General features: G+C 33.2%; 1 protein-coding gene across 1 annotated transcript in view; it reads left to right on the forward strand.

The window, feature by feature from the left end:
* The first annotated feature begins 4,197 nt into the window (after positions 1–4,197).
* The window catches only part of LOC142337854 (uncharacterized), a 113,239-nt gene continuing 99,494 nt past the window's right edge, over positions 4,198–17,942 (forward strand). Inside the window, exon 1 of the mRNA XM_075387425.1 lies at positions 4,198–5,391. The gene's annotated coding sequence lies outside the window, so the exon portion shown is untranslated. The remainder of the gene's footprint in view (positions 5,392–17,942) is intronic.

Here is a 17,942-nt window from a genome sequence, read left to right on the forward strand (position 1 = left end):
TTCGCTTTGTCAACGTTTTACCTAGCGTCATTAAGCGGTGTCATCGGTTTGTAGTGCAATACTAGATAATGTGTTAAGTTTAGGTTTCATCTGATGCTTTGATTTTGGTACTGTTTCTTTAAGAAAGTGTCACTGTTTCTTAGAGTTATTTTGGCCGTAATTGTTGTTTTGTCATTTTCTTTCGTTGTTTATCTTGTCTCGTAGTATTATTTATGGCAATGCCTTCTAATGACATTATTTAATTTGTTTGAGTTTTTAACTTTTTTTTCTCCAAAACGCCAATTATTTTCGAACAGCGTGAATCGTTGAAAGTTTCCCATATCTTCCTTATTTGGTTGATAATTAGCTGAAAACGTGGATAAGCGGAGTCGGAACTTTAAGTGCGAAAGCACATTGCCGAGCTTTCTTGTTCCCTACCAAATCGCTTAAACCAACCGAGTTCGATACAGTATTTGTTTGATCAAGTCAGTCCGACTTAGTTTCGGGCCCTTAATACCTTTGACAGATAATGATGGGCTTTTAAATTCATAGAGTTCACTGTTGGCCTTTTTTGACATTGTTCGGTATGTTAGCAATCTGCCGGGTATGTTAGCTAATGAAAGGTACGATAAAATAATTATTTCCACTTATTTCCACCACATTTTCCGAAGATTGTTCCGTAATCATCAACATAACCAATATATGGCTAACAAAATCTTAATGCCAAGTTGCTAGTTTAACGATATCAGATTGAATAAGAAAATGTTGCAATACAAGGTTGCGCTAAAGCTGTTAGTTTAGAATTTTTCAAAGTTTTGAAAAAGTGTGAGATAAAAATAACGCTCTTATATACCCGCAAATGGAGCTCTAATTACCTAATCAATGATTTTTTGCATATAATTGTTGGGAAGTCAAGAAAAAGCTTTTTTTAGGAAAAGTAATTGTTGCCTAGTCCTCATACTCCAAGTAATCAAATCTTCGGTGCAAATATTTTGAGCGAGAGTTTCAGCAACACATTCAGTTTATTAGGAATTGGAACAGGATTACAGAAAAAGGAGGAATTCGAAAAAGTAAAAGCGTAAGGATGTTATGTTGAAGATCTACAGAATCTAATGCTAGTTGAACCATGATTAAACCAAGAGCAATGATACTCTTTTTAAATTAATGTAGTTGAGTGCTGTTTCTCTTGATTAAGAGTGAGTATCGGTTCCTTTGTAACCTAGTAGCTCAGCATCAAAAAACTGTTTCGTAAAATGGTTGTGAACGAAAGTGTCAGAACCAACCAAGAATTGCCTTTTATTTTCAGGCAACACAGTGCTGGACTAGACGACCAACCATTCAAGATCAACAAAGCAAAAAAGTAAAAATGTCCTTAAATGAAAGCTACGACCGTTGTTATAGTCATAATTTAACTTGAAACGGGAATATATTGACAATGATAACTCAACTAACAGAATAATATAGTGAGCTGTCCACAAATTTTTAACAAAGTTTCAATGTAAAGAAAACTGTTTTCGGGCCCACGGTAAATTGAGATTGAGAAAGCAGCCATGATATCAATTTTTTTTTTCAAGAAAACTGAGTTGCTCACTAAATAGAGAAGAACTAAAAAAATGTAGTTGAAACATTTTCTCACATTTTGGTTTGAAAAACGTGAGAACATAAACTCAGACAGTGGAAATTTCACAGCGAATATTTTATGCGATTTGGTAGAGATAATTATAGTTTATGTACTCCTCTTTCAATAATTTTTTTTTTACAAAATTGATCTCAAGAAAGTTTCCTTGGCTAGGGGTCTTGCCTATTTATGAAATTCAGATAAACCGTAACGATAACTTACCAAATACCCCTTTGTGAAGTTGACGAACTCCATCCAAGTTTCGTCAAAAAATTTTTATCAAATTGTCCCATGTTTTTGTTCAAATACGATTGTTTTCATTTGCGTTAAACAAAAGAGAAAAATTATGAAAACGAGATGATTTTGTGACCACTTTTTTTCTTGTGAGACTTGGATGGAGATTGTCAACTTTGAGGTATCTGGTAAGTTACCGCTAAGTTTTGTCTAAATTTCATAATTAGACAAGACCACTAGCCAAAGGGATGAATGACGTAATTTTTTCCCGGATTTTGATTGCAAGGTCGAGCGATTTTGCGTCAAAAATTTATTTTTATTTACTTCGTACGACTAGGGGGAGCTAACTTACTTTTGACGTTTACTTTATTCGATGTCAATATTATTCACGTTAGGATTGGATTCTGAAAACAGTTAATTTCAGGAAAACCTTGAACACTATCTACTCAATAGTCGATTTTAATCAGTTTAAATCAATAATTAATATGGAGCTAATAAGTGTAAAATGAATTTGAAACCGCCAATTGTTTGTTATTTCCAACCAAGAAGTTCAACAAATGTGAATTAAGATTTTTATCTAACATGAATATTTGAAGATAAACATCTGATCACAAACGGCAGTCTTATTTTTTGGTGATAATTTTAATGACGCCGAACAATTGTTATTGACCAATTTTTCGTGTGACCTTTTTCACTTTTCGTCCTCAAAAAGGGGATAAACAGGTAGCGCGCTGAGGGAATTAGTTGCTGAACAGCTTTGAGAGTCTTACGTTTTACTAGTCTCTAAGTATGTGATAAACCAAAACATATTGTTTTTAAATATTGTTTTTAAATTAAAGACAATTTCATGTGAGGGGCGGTTCTTAATCCTGAAAATTTGACCCTCCATCAACATCCCCCGCCTCCAACTCTCCTCCCCCACTCCCCTAATGCTAGCGTCCATTAACTAAGTCCCAGGTGGCTATTACTAAAACCAACCGCTCGGCGGTCATTTGAGGGCAATTCACGCGACGTTGATCTGTTATGTTCTTGTTAGCAGTGGTATAATTATAAGTGTTGTTGCTGTTATTTTTTTAGCTCAGCCCCTCAAGGGTTAACATAACCCAATCATGGAAACTTTTGAGTTGTGTGTACGCTTAGATTGTTAAGAAAATTTTAGAGTATTTAATTCTACTCTAAAGTTTTTCATTGTATGAGCTGATTTTTTATTGTTCATAAAATGAATGATATTCATTAAATTGACCAAATCAGCTCTTACGTTCCTAAAAACAACACCTAAAGACATATCTACTTGAAAATTTATTGGGAATTTGTCAAGTGGGATCCCAATTAATTGTTCATTTTAATATTGATTTTATGAGCTTTTTGTCATTTATGAGTTCAGTGTGATTTTTAAATATGAGTACCCACTAAAATAAGGTTGGATCCAAATTTAAACCTTTCGTTCTGGATCAACAAATCGATGCTCTATGATAGCCCCTTTTGATTAGCCTTCTACGCTTGATGGATTCACAATATCACTTTTTTTTTCACTTTCTTCGAACGGAAATATATCGATAGATCAATATGGACATCAAGCTGAAATGCTATTCCTCCTATATAAAGAAGTTAATTTTGGCACTTAACACTTTGAAGTGGGGTTATGGAGCTACAATCATTTGTGATGAGTCTGAAAAGCAGACTGTTAGAATGGACTTGGGGATTAATCGCAAGCCCAAATGTTATTGATTTTGTGCAATTAGAATGAAGGGCTTCGCTATTTTTAACGCATCTTGTTTTTCGAGATGTCTTGAGCTGAGAGAAAACATTTTATCCATAGTTATTTTGTCCTTATTAAGGCCAATTATATTGCAGACTTTGCAAAACGCTGAGTATCGAAACATGGTTTTTGCAAAAATTCTTCAACCATTTTCAGAAGCATAGTGCTATTACGTATTTTAAGACGTTAATTGATTTGAGAATTCTATGACGAAGTTGATTGAATGCATTGAGCTTGAATATCAATTTATTAAGCAATTAAAGACGATCTAAATTGTAGGGTTTTGTATTCGTTTCTGGGTAATTTGATTCGACACTTTTCCCCGTCTCTCTAGTCGCGGGCCCAATTTGGTGGAGATAGAGACCGAAGGGCCATTAGCTCGCTTCCTCCTCTTCCGTGTGGATTGGGGGAGGGGGTGAAGATGTAGATTCAGAGATAAACCTGTGGGAGGGCGGTGAGTGAGGTACGCGCCGTTTGTGTGCGGCGGCGATGGAGGGGGGGGGGGGGCTGGTATAGGGAGGGTAAATAATTAGAAGGGCCGCTTTAACGCTTAAAGGATAATTTGACTCTTTCACGCCAGGATGTCACACGTCAGAAAACGGAAGAACTCGAGCCTCCCTGCACGGAACAACCGCATCATCTAACCCACATCATCGTCATCACCGCATCAACCTAACCAACTCCCCTCCCCCTCCGCAATTCACTATCCGCTGCCCCTCAACATGAACATTACAACTCATTACACGCCCCTCTCCTGCACTAATCAATGTTCAACGTCAAGTACGGCCCGGCCGCATCTTACTTGTATTTATGCTTTATTGCCTCTCAAAACAACCCCTTCACCAAATTGAGCCACATTTATCTACATTATACAAATTATAAACTTATGTGCGCGTCAAGGAAATTAAACCCATTTAGTTTTAGACTGTTACGTCACAAAAGACGTTCAACTGTGACGCAAACTCAAGACCAAAAAGAAGGGGAAATGTAAGGTAAAATAAAAATGATTAAAACGTGTAAACTGAATCGGAGCTCATTTTCAATTGACAAAATGAGCAACGTTATTGTAAAGCAGAATTTCTCTCTTTTTGTCTCTCTGTTTGGTTTAGAGTAAGTAAAAGTGTCAATTACAGTTTATATAAAAACACTTTCCCCCGTAGCCCTTGCCCACTTTAATAACGAATTTCAATTTGCATAACGGCCCATTAATATCCCGACAAAGTAGCCCTCTTTTTTCCAAATCAATTGCGGCCGGCGGTGGGGGGCTTAATAAATTTTTGAAAGTGAAACAATCATTCATTGTAGCGTAAGCGCCACGGGTCCCCAATCCCAATTCAGTTTTGATATTATTGCTTTGCTAACTAAGTCTTCTTTTCCCAGTATTACTACTACCACTACAGCCACTGCCTTCGACTGATGGTTTAAATCGTCCAATTAGGACGCCCGTGGTTAACGTAGCGTATATTTCCCATCCTGTTTTATAACACTTACCAAATATAAATTGTTTTACGAATTCAAAATTCAAACAATGACTTGAGATTTTGTTGCCACGAGCCTTGCTTTTCACTTCTAGGCATTATGTATACATGAATTAATACGGATTGAAAAGATTTCTAACTGAGGGTTATAACTAGAAGTAATTTGTACTAACCACAGCTACATTAATTGGATACTTCACTGATGCTTTCTTCACAAACCGTCTGAGCAAACCACTTTCAGCAATTTTGCAGAAATAATAAAATTTGTCGCAATGACCTCAAGAATCATGTCTTAGTGGCTAGCGTTCATCGCGTAACTAAAGGTAAGAGTTCTACGTTTGGGTTCAAGCATATCTAAGAAAAAAAATTGTTCCAATACTCCAAAACCCTAAAATGAAAAAAAAATGAGAAATGGATCTTTCCTCTAAGAAATAATTGAAGGAGTTTCACCGAACTACAAAATAAGTATTTTAACCAAATTTTGACAGTGATATGGATACTTATATTCCAATTTTCTGCTGAATTTTCGGAAAGATGATTTCGTAGTCGAACGAGGAGCATTTCATTGAAACAAGAGTCTAGATAGATTGAAAGCATTTATGGAATAGTTTCCCTAAAAAAAAATTAAAAATCAAGCCTTTATTAACTCCAAAAATGCTCTAATACAGAAGTTTTTATTGATGCTTAGGTTATGTTTTTATTGATGCATTAACTAAAAGATAGCTGTGCTAGCTTTCAGTAAATGCGTATTGTTCATAAATGTTCACGTATAAGAATACTTAGCTTTAACAATATGTTTAAACATTTATAAATGGGGGTTGCCTAACTAAGCGGGTGTTGGACTTGCAGAAAACAGAAAAGATCCAACTTTGTAAAGATATTTCAATACTCTAGCATTATTGTGCATCATCTAGGAAGATTTCTGCAAGATGTGACATTTTAATCGCTAAAATTAGTTTTGAACATCTAAAATTATTCTTCAAAGCTATTGTACGATAACCGAGTATCCTGCAAGGCTATTGCAAGATTAACATCCACTTGAAAAGGTGGCTGCAAATTCTTTGCTCAGCTTTATCTCTTGCTCAACTCCTGTAGGCGTATTTGACAACAGCAGACGTTGAATTACTGAGTTAAAAACAGAGCACACTTAACCTGAACAGGAATTCTAGCCACCAAATAGAGCAAATTAGCAGTTTTACAACAATGTACAGATATTGGCTGAAGTGACCATTAATTGCTGATAAAACATAGCTCAATAATTGCTTAACAGAAGTGATATTGATTGATTTATGAAAGTTTTGACCGTTTTGTTACAAACAATGTTATTTCAAGAAACTCGAAAAAATGGATTTGCTGTAAATGTTCAAAGCACTGAAGCAATGACTGGTTTCTTAGCAATAATTCCGGCTCTAATTTTGGTGGATCAAATTAGTACTGTAGTCTTGCGTAGTCTGTTTTTCCCCTCAAAACTATGTACTCAAAAAATTTGGGATCGTTATTCTTCCGTACAATTTTTGAAAGTGAACGTTTGATATTTATTGACTTTGCGTATATGAGTAAGTTGTAAACATTATGAAATTTTAACCCTAATGTAAACTGAACAGTAAATCTGTTAATTGCTAGTTTCAAATGCTTAGTTTCTTAGGAAAACAAAATAGTACCTTTCTCTTAATTTTCATTTTAGTTTTTTATGTGAATTCATCTACGCTGTTTTTGCTATTTTGTATTGATGTCTTTGATGGATTAAAAACTACAAAAAATATAGTCGATATTAATTGTCATCTAGCGAGTTGTTTGTTGTTATCAAAATTCCAAGAAAAATTTTAACAGATGGTGGCTGCTCTCGATCCTGAAAAAATTGTATGGAAGAATTGGACAAATAACTTCCAAGAAAAACGCGACATTTCACGTGTTTTTTCAATTATAAATATTGGTGAAACCTACGAATCTGCTTCTTATCTTTTTGTATCGTTTGTTATCATCACTGTTGATATCAGAACTGAACAACCTTCTTTGAACGTGGCCTGAACATACAGTTCATCAGCCCTTCAAAACCGTTCAAAATTGTTTCTTGTAACCATTTTACTCAAGTTCTTTTCTTCAAAATCCCTCCAATATTTAAAGCAAGTATTAGAAAAACCAAAAACCAAAAAGTAAGTTCTGTCCGAGAAAAAAAATAGTAATATTATTTTTAGGTGTTCTTTGCCGAATTTTGGCACCAACTGGCGAAAAATTTACGTATACATTAATATTATACGAATCTGTTTTTATTGAGTTTTTTGCTCCAGTTTCTGGATGCATCAAAGTAGCACCCTCCAGATATCACCCATATTTAATTTTTCGTCTTTTGTATGAACCTCTTGAAAGCTTCGTTCGGAAAAAAAATGTTTAATGGAAGGGACATTTTTGATGAAAAAGGTTTTTCAATTTTGTAAGCAGTGACTTCGAAACTCGAATAAAAATAAGTTAGAAAGCTGTAAATACTAATTCGAGCTAATCGAGTCAGAGAAATGTGATTTTTAAAGCTATTAAAATGGTTTGGTATCGTAGGAGCTATTTAATTTTTTTTCAAACGCACAAACAGTTGAAAAATTATGATATTGAAATTGTTCATGCCCGCAAATTTGTTTTTGGAGTTAAAAAAAAGTTGCCTGAGACTTTGTTATTCTATCCAATTTTGTATACAATGTAGTTTCATCAAAATCTTAAGTCCCACCAGCTTCATTAAATTGCCTTTGAGAAAGATTTTTTTGTTTTATTTATGTATATGAAACTGATTGTCACACTGTGGATCAGAAAGTCAGAAGTATTTGACAATTTATCATCCGAACAATACAACTCTACTCATTGTATAATGAGAAACGATGAAATCTTTGCCTCGACGTCACTTTGTTTAGGAACGCTTTGTTTAAATTCTTTGGATTTGAGAATAAATAATTTCGTGATTTTTTCTTATTTTTTTAAGAACTCGAAACAGTTTGCCTCTGTTATTGTTAAGACAAAATAATCAAAAATTGTTGATAGAAAAAACACAAAATAAATAAATAGCTGAACGTTATATTTTCTTTAATTCAGATTCTTTAAAAGCAAATTGAACAAAAAATTACGAACCTCAAAGAAACGACTGATAATAAATGTCTATTTCAAAGTTGGACAAAACATATCGTGCTGTGCTTTTTATGCCAAGAATATGAATCCATTTTTAATTTGCCATCCAATAATTCGGCAATACTTGAACCAATGACAGTTGTGCACGTAATTCTCGTATAAAATATGTGGAAAGTATAAACCAGTATGTTGTCTTACTAGTAGGTTTAAATTTTCTTCTATCACCTTTGTTTTTGCAGAATCTTTTATTAGGTATCATAGACAAAAAATGATCAAATTACAGTCAAAAGCTATTTTTCTTATTAATAGCCGCCCTCATCTTCTCAGCCGGTTATTATAGCGCTCCTATTACAATTCAAAGAATTTTAATTGTATTGGGGCGCTGTCTTTTTTTAAGATCTGTTCACACAGTTTCATGATTTTTGAAGTCAAATTGGAGTGGTGATTTTGGTCACGCCGAAACAGGAAGTGGAGCGAAAAAGCGAGTGGTTTTGCGGCGTGAATTTTTTTCGCTCTAATTTTAGAGTAGAGTGAGAAAACGGTGTTTGAACAAAAATTCGCTTTCTCGCTAGTGGTTTTTTGTTTACATGCGGCAATTTCACTTTGGTTTTTACTATTTTTTTCGATTTTTTTGGATCGGATTTTTTTCTAAATGGTTTTCCCAATCCATTCATATTTCATTCCAGGTCTAGTTTTTTGTTTAGTCAATGAAAATTCTTTGAATTGTACGTCAGTTCTTTTCCTGCTATGTTTTTTTTTACAATTCAAAGAATTTGTATTCTATTGGGGCGCTGTCTTTTTTTTAAAGATCTGTTCACACATTTTCATGATTTTTGAAGTCAAATTGGAGTGGTGATTTTGGTCACGCCAAAACAGGAAATGGAGCGAAAAAGCGAGTGGTTTTGCGGCGTGAATTTTTTTCGCTCTAATTTTAAAGTAGGGTGAGAAAACGATGTTTGAACAAAAATTCGGTTTCTCGGTGTGGTTTTTTGTTCACATGCGGCAATTTCACTCTGATTTTTACTGTTTTTTCAATTTTTTGGATCGGATTTTTTTCTAAATAGTTTTCCCAATCCATTCACAGCTCATTCTGGACCTAGTTTTTTGTTAGAATCAAAATTACATATCTCACTAGGGGTTTTTTTTCCCCTAGCAGAATTTTGACAATGATTTTCTGTTTTTTGTTTTTTTTCATCTGATTTTTTTTAGAAATTGTTTTCCCAATTCACTCATTGTCCGTTCTAGGTCTAGTTGTTTGTTAAGTCAATGAAAATTTTTTGAATTGTACGTCAGGACTTGTCCTGCTATGTTTTTTACAATCCAAGAATTGGATTGTATTGGTGCTCTGTCTTTTTTTTTATTTTTGTAAGATGTTTTCACATCTTTTCATGACTTTGAGCTTTCAAAACGGGATAAACAGGTAAAGCTCAGCGGGCATCAAGTGTCAATAGAGACCCTTAGCCGCGTTTAGTTTTCCTTCATGTGCTAAGAGTGTTGAAGCTACTGGGAAGGCCGTAATTCAAGGTTATAAGGTCATTTTTAGGAGTTTTTGAGCTCAAATTGTTGCAAATTTTCGCATTTGTTCGTCATTTTTCCAATTTTTTGTTTGACCAGTCTGATATTGAGCTTCGTAAAGCTTCATAATGGTGTTTGGCGTGAGTTAAATATTTTTTTGGCCATTTTAAGAGCTAGATGTTTTGGTACTCTAAACGTAAAGGCGCAAATTTATACAAATTCTTAACAAATTATCAAGGTTTTTGACATTTTTTGGGGTTTTTTCAGCCCCTGGTTTCAAGAAGCCTCCTCTTGGTTTTAATAATAGGTTATTGCACAATTTCTAGTGGTAGTGTAGTGGTTTCATTGCATAGTGGTTTTACTGCATAGTTTTATTTGTAATGGGGAATGTGTTTCAAGATTTTAGTCTTTCGAATTTAACGATTTTAATTAAAAATTGCTGCATTTTTTTAAATTTCTTTAAATTTAGTATTTTTTCTCACTGGCCAGGGAACTTTCTATAAGGTTTGCAAGTATGTTGCTGCATAGTTTCTAGTGGCAATAAAATGGTTGTCAATTTTTTAATATCACAAATTTTAGCAGGTTTTAAAAAAAAACTTGCAATTTTTCAAGTTTTTTTAAATGTATTTAAAATTTTTGCGTTTTTCCTGCAGCACGGCTCAGGAACCTCCTCCAGAGTTTGATAATAAGTTACTGCATAGTAGATAGAGGTAATGGAATGGTTATCAATAGGTTAATAACACGAATTTCAGCAACATCTTGATAAAATTACATTTTTTTAAATTTTCTGAAAATTATTATCATGTTACAATTTTGTGGACCTTTTTGAGCCAGTGAAGCTTTTCAACGCTTGCAATAGGTATAATGGATAGTCTGCTGAGACAATGAAAGAGTTCTGAAGATTATAATATCACGTTTTTAGCAAGTTTTTGTTAAAATTTCATTTTTTTAAATGTTTAGAATTCTTTGTCATTTTCTGAGTTTAACGACCTTTACTATCCCACGAAGCTTTTCTAAGTCTTGCAGATGTGTTACCTGACAGAATTCCAGAGATAAAATTAATTGATTTTTAATTTTTTTCCAGCGATATTTAGAAACTTTCTTTAAATTTTGTTTTTCTCAGTTTTTTGAAGCATTTGTCATCTCTCTCGAGTTTATCTACCTTTAAAGGCAAAATAATCTCCTGCAAAGCTTGTGCGTGAACTAATGATAATTTTGAATTGTGTCATCTATGGCCTTCAGGTTAAAAGCTCCAAGAGTTTTAGCAATGATTATTTTTTTTGTTTAGTTTGTTTGATTCTTTTGGGTTTCAACTTTTTGTCTTCATGGTTGGGATTGTTCAACTGATCTGCCGGTAAGGTTAATTAGGTCTGTTTTTGATTCAATTCTTTGGATTGTATATCAGGACTTGTCCTGCTATGTTTTTTTACTTCGTCGAACTTTTCGCTTTACAATTTTTTCGACTACCCGCTTTTTCGACATTTTGCGTGAAATCTTTTTGACTTCTCTAGGCTAGTTTTTCTCTTCTCTCATTCTGTTAAAAGTGAATTTGAACATCAGTTGCTCAGCAAAGCAATTCAAAATGAACAGAGTCAGTATAAAAAATTGAAGTCAGAAATAGAAACGGGATAAACCCGTAAAGCCCAATTTTAGATGCCTGCTATTTGAACGTCGCTTCTATAAGTCTTAGTTACCATCTCTTATGTTTATTGGTTTTGATAGTAGCCCTTGTAGCTTCTCTTTAAGAAACAGAATTATGTTCAACTACGAAATGCCATCAAAATAAATCGGACTTAAAAAATTCTTTTGTACAAAAATCTTTTTTTTTTAATATCTTCTATTCGTTCAAGCCCAATCATGCTTATTGGAATCAACGGTGGCTATTTTCCGGCAATTTGCCGGGTATGTTTTATTTTCAGCGGTAAAATTTTGGCCTTGAGTCTTTTTCTTGTTTATCGGGGGCGCCATATTTTCTTTTTGATGCTCAATTTTTGTTCATTATGTTGAAACTGAAAAGATTTTGAAAAAATTGAAGAACCCAATGTTTGATATATTTTTTACAAGTTGTTTTTAAACAAATATAACAGTCGAAATAGATTGCAATTAATTTTCGGGAGCTAGCCATCAAGAAAAAAGTTGTACATTTTGTTTTTGAAGTCACGTTAGATGCGCTTTATCAATAATCAGCGAAATATAATCAGCATTTACTGCTATAAATCAGCAAATATTGCATCATGGCATGCAAGTTGTCTGTTTTCTTCTAAGTTCAAAAGCCGCCACGAAAAAATACAAATTTTAAAAATTTCTATGAACTTAAAATTTTAAGGCTGGCTTTTCAAGCATTAAAACCGGCGCTGAAAATGTCTGATTCTTGAACAAATTAAAATTGATTGTTTAAAAACTTAAAATTAGATAGGAAGTCAACTTTAACTCGAATGACAGATTAAACAAACAGTTATCTTACAAAATATTCTGACGGTGATTAAAGCGAGAAAGTTTTTTGAACATTTTTCTCAGTCATATATATGTGTCCAGTGTATCACACTGAATTTAAGTCGCGCAGTCAATCTTAAAATTTCAGATGAGTAGTAATGCATCATTTTCAATGTTAATAAAATTCTCAATAAGTCTGCTTGAACCATTGTATTTTCAATTTAATCTACAAAGTGCAAAATGAGTTGCTTGTTCAATTGAAGTTATATTAATTAAATTTTCACATGGACACATTTGCAGCAAGTGATTTTTCGGAATTTAAACTTTTTGAAATTAATGGTAATAATTTAAAAGTTACGGCTATTGGAGAAATAATGTGCGTAATTGTTTTTTCGAACCGCTTTTAACCACTGAGCTAAATGGGCTTTGTGGAAATCGCCTACAAACCAACTTATGTATAAATAGTGTGTATTCTATTATTGTAATTACCAGTTATAAGCTACAAAAGTATGAAATTATTCTGCCCATACTTAGTTTTGGTGTATGAGTAATTTTCAGAATATACAGGATAAGTTTAGCCTGGGCAGACAATGACATTATTAGAATCACAATGAAGAAAAACTGCACATAAAGAAACATACAGGAGACTGAATGTTTCAGAACTGAATTAGGTTTTACTCTTGGATTGTGATGGTTTAGCGGTAAAAAGCTCTGAGACTCAATTCCGGGTAACCCATAGCAATGAAACATAAAAAAGCTTAAAATATTTGAATTTTTAAACCGCATTCTGTCCTCGAGAAGTTAAAGGATTAAGAATGTCTCTTCTAGGATCAGTGCCTTTTCTTGTACCGGGACAAATATCGAGCGGCAAAAGTAGATTTAAGAACCAGGGTAGCATAAATTTCTAGCCCGCAGATAAATTTGAGGGTTAGAACAATTATGATTTGAGGTAAATTTGATCAGAATAAATTCAAGCTTGAAAATTTCAATGAAATTCTTGATCTGGTTGGGAGATATAGGGGAGGCGATTATTTAATTAATCACATTGATTAATCACATCACTTAAATTGTTTCAAAAAACTCGAAATGATTTTTTTTTGGGCGGGATCAAAGTAGCATCAAATTTTCAAATCAGTTTCAAAATTTTTTCAAATCTTTGACTCCGTTACAACATAGCTCTATAGTTCGAACGCACTGTTTGCAATTCTGCATTTTTGCTGTTGAAACACTGATTCGATATACATTTTGAGCACAGCTTGAATGGTAATTGACGCATTTCCCTTATCAGGGATTTAGCTAAATTTGTGCTCAAATGAACGTAATAGATGACATGGGTTGAAGAAATGAGGTGAATGGGCTGAATGCTAAGGAAATCAGCTGATCTCATTTTTCAGTTTGAATTCTGCAAAATTTCAGATTTTTTTGCTTATAATCTTTTACTTGTAGGCAACTGATATCACAACGTTGCAAACAAAATTTTGCAAGCGAGGAAAGCTGTCTTTAACCGGTAAAAATTTGCGACGCTTTTGTTCACAAATTTGCCACGTTCTCCCTAACTGAATCAGTGAAACAATGCTGAGAAATGACATGAATTCATTAAAAGTCACGTTTGTTCATCTAATTTAGCGTTGTTCAATGCTTTTTCAGTGTCTTTGTATTTACTTTATACTTGTAGTGAATACTTTTTAATATTGACGGAACAAATTGCCTCATGGCCACACCCCGCCAGCTATTCTTTTCATTTAACAAGGAAGTTATGGTTGTGCAATGTGATTGTTGAATTGTTCAGGTCTAAACAAAACTGGAATGAACTTTCAATTAGCAATTGACGTCAGCTAAATCAGGAGTCACGAGTTTTAAAAACAGTCAATTAGACTAATTTGAAAAAATCAATTAAGTTAGATTGAGTTCATGAAGCATACTCTTACCACAAATTCGTGCGAAGTTATGGAGCTATGACGTCCTCTGATACTTTTTAGCTGGTTTTTAAGGACTTAACTCCTCCTATTCATAACTCCTCTTGTGCTAGGCTGAAGTCCCAGACCAAAGGTAAGTATGTCGAGAACGAAGATCATGGGGGCGTCGTGCATTCAAATTTACTGAGTCTAAAAATAGAAAAACGAACGAAAATCTGAGCTGACTTGTCAAACAGAGTTGTGAGTGGCATCATTTGAAAACTTGTCAGGCGTAGAATTCTAAATTAAAAACAAATCGATGGCACATAAGGTTCCCACCCCGCTCATCCACAATTTTAGCATAATTGTCTACCGAATGAGGAACAGATAGAAAACCCCAAAAATTCAAGAATTTTTTTAAAAAAATGGTGTATGAACGAAAAGATAGCCTCCAAAGCAAATAACTCATTGGAGTAAAAAAAGGTGCAGTAGAGTCATGAGATATGACAGAATTAAGAAAGCGAGTCAAGGCGAACAGCAAAATCAAACAACAACAAACATTAATTACATCAAAAACTTTATGTCCTTTTTAAAAAACAAAAATTAATAACAAAGTCAACATACCGTCAGATATACCTAAAACTACTAAAACTAAAAAAACTTATAAATCACAAGAAAAGATATGGACCAGTCTATAAAAAAGTTTGGTAACAATTAGACAAAAAAGAACAAAAACAGTAAAGTTAAAAATTTGGCTTATTTTTTTAAAAAAAGAAACCATTAGAAATCAAGTAAAACATCCAAAAGGTTTGCGATTACTAATGCTTCTATAGATGGGCATTAGGACCTGTCCTTATTCATTTTTTTAAGCGGCTAAAAAGAACAACAAAAAAAACAACAAACAAAAATTCAAATGAAATTTGCCAGAAAACAATGTCAAAACCGTCAAGCCATTTTTTGGCCCCCAAAATATATTCGATTGCGCCTTCTTCAATCACCGATAAATTAGTATGTGGCCATTTATTAGTGAGACTAGGTAACAAGTAGACAAAAAAAGAGCAAAGGTCACAACTATGTAATAATTTTGATTCTTTTCGAAACAAAATTATATCCAAAGTCATGAAAGATATTAATTACAATATCAAATATTTAAAAAGGGTCGTTTATTCATCCAAAGGAAGCCTTTGAGACCCGATATTATCCAGAATATGTCTTGCATCTACAAAAAGAAGGTCGAAAATGACAAAAATCAAAATATTTTACTTTTTTTTTTGTGAAAAACCGGTGTCGAAGTCAGTAAGGTCATAACGCATTCTTTACAAAAAATAGATTTTGGGACATCAATCCATTTTGACACCTTCCGGTGACACCCATAATATCATATTTTACCTGTAATTAACGAGATCAGGTAACAAAAAGAAAAAATAAAAAGAGCAAACTTGCGAAGTTAAAATTTTTTTTTTAGTTTTGGAAAACGATTGTTTTGAAAGTCATGAAAGCCATCAGCTATCTGCTCATATCAGATTATTCGCCCCTCTATCGTTCCATGAAAAGCCAATGAAACCGGGTTATGGTACAGAAAATTTCATACGACTAAAAAGACAAAATAAAAACGATAGTTGGAGACAAAAGTAAAAATATCAATTAATTTCTACGAGAATGTATTATCGAAGTCATTAAAACCAGAATCTGTATCCATAAACATTATAGTATAATCAATTGTTCCTTATTTTGAGCGCCAATAATCTGATATAAAAACGTGATAATGTGACAAAGATGGCAAAACGTGAAAAATGGGCAAATACCTGAAAAAAATTGAAATCTAATAGTATTAATGCCAGAAGACCATAACTTAAGGTGTAAAAGCGCGATACAAATTGAATTTGAATTCAGTAGAAAGTAGAAATTTTCGTTCATTGCTGAGAGTAATCTAAAATGGAGGGGAAGTTCAAAAAGCCATTAGTTTAAAAATGAATTATTTTTAAATGTCAAATCGACAATAAGTTTTCAAGTAATGAACTAAAAACAATATTTTGGAGCCATGAAAAGCCAGTGAAACCTATAGCTTTACACGAAATTTAATACGACCAAAATGACAAAGTAAAATTGACAGTTAAAGACAAAATTTAAAAAAATCATTTAATTTCTTCAAGAAAGAAGGGTCGAGGCCGTTAAAACGATAATCTGTCTCTTTCAGGATTTTAATATGTTCAATTGAGCTTTATTTTGAACGCTAATACGGTGATAATTGAACTGTTAATAATGTAATAATGTGACTAGAAAACGTGAAAAACTGGCCAATATCTGAAAACTAAAAAAATCTGAAATCTAGTAGAATCAGAGCCAGAAAACAATAACTTCAGGCTTAAAACCGCAATCGAGACTAAATTTTAGATCAGTAGAATGAAGAAGCATTGCTTCTTTGCTGACACTAAGCTACGAATTGACCAAATTAAGAAAAAAAGAGGAAAAGTTCGTTAAGCCATTATTTTTTTAAAAATCAATTAATTTTTAAAGTCGAAACGATCATAAAACTTTCAAGTAAAAAACCAAATGCATTAGCTTAGAGCTGCTTAGGAAGCCAACTGGACTATCACTCCTGGAAAACTGGAATGAACTTACATTTAACAATTGACGTCAGCTTAATCAGGAGCCACGAGTTTCAAAAGCATTCAATTAGACTAATTTGAAAATCAATTAAGTTACATTGAGTTTCAAAAGCATACTCTTACCACAAATTCCTGAAAAGTTTTAGAGCAATGACGTCCTCTAAAACTTTCAGCTGATTTTTAAGGATTTAACTCCGCCTAAGCATAACTGAAGTCCCGGACCAAAAGTAAGTATGTCGAGAACGAAGATGGTGGGGGCGTCGTGCATTCAAAGTAGAAAAACGCACGAAAATTTGAGCAGGCGTGTCGTACAGAGTTGTGAGTGACGTCATATTGTGAGTTATCCCAACTGCCGTTGTTTTAATCACTTTTGTCACAAAAATCGCTTATATTTTGATCAATTTTCGCTTAAAAAGTGATAAAATTGTTCACGATAGTCTCATTTGTTTTAAATTAAAGATAAAAGCCGGTTCATGAATTGTCCAAACCACATATTTTTGCTCAAATTTTGTCTGAATATTTAGCATTTTTCTTGTTATTTCGTTAAAAACTGCATCAAATTTGTCTATTTGACCCCTATTGTCCAGTTTCATCTGTCGAGAAGACATGAAACTTCTGACATAATCTTTTTTCTCAGATGAGAGCTATTTTTACCACCCATTACACAAGAAGGTGTATGAAACTAACAGTTTAGCTGTCTTTCGCAATTTAAAATAGATATGTATAAAAAATCCATGTTTTTTTCATTTATTAAGATATTCGCTTGCCGTTAAGATTTTAAATGCTAAGGATGCCGCTATTAAGATTTTCGTTCGACAAATTTTAGATTAATTGCGCTTTTTAGCAACTACGGAGCGGTAGCAAGACCAGTTTTGTTCTCATCGTTTATTTATGCAATGAAAACAAGTTCGGATTGTTTTGTGTCTGTCGTTTTCAAAACTTTTTTTTTGCATTTTTTTCACCCTAATTACAGGCTTGTCTGTTTTAATTTCCAAATTGCTCCAATTATAAGAGGTTCTATTCTGGTTCAAATAAGGTCAAATGTATAATTATTGTCTTTTCTGAGAAAATAACATGGTTTTCAAGACTCCGAAAAATTTTTTATTAAATTTTCATTATTTTCCAAAATTTCGACAGCATTTGATGTTTTATTTGTAGTTTTACCATTTTCCCATTTATTCAAATGTCGAAATCTGCATCTAAAAAGTTATAAAAGAAAATATTTAGTGGTTTTTATTGATACATAATGGTGTTCCGCCAAAATGTGTCCGACAAGTATCCAGCGTTCATTATTTTTTTTGTTATTATTTTGAC

The sequence above is a fragment of the Convolutriloba macropyga genome, chromosome 1 (genome assembly GCF_964194025.1).
Source record: "Convolutriloba macropyga chromosome 1, txConMacr16.3, whole genome shotgun sequence".
Lineage (NCBI taxonomy): Eukaryota > Metazoa > Xenacoelomorpha > Acoela > Convolutidae > Convolutriloba > Convolutriloba macropyga.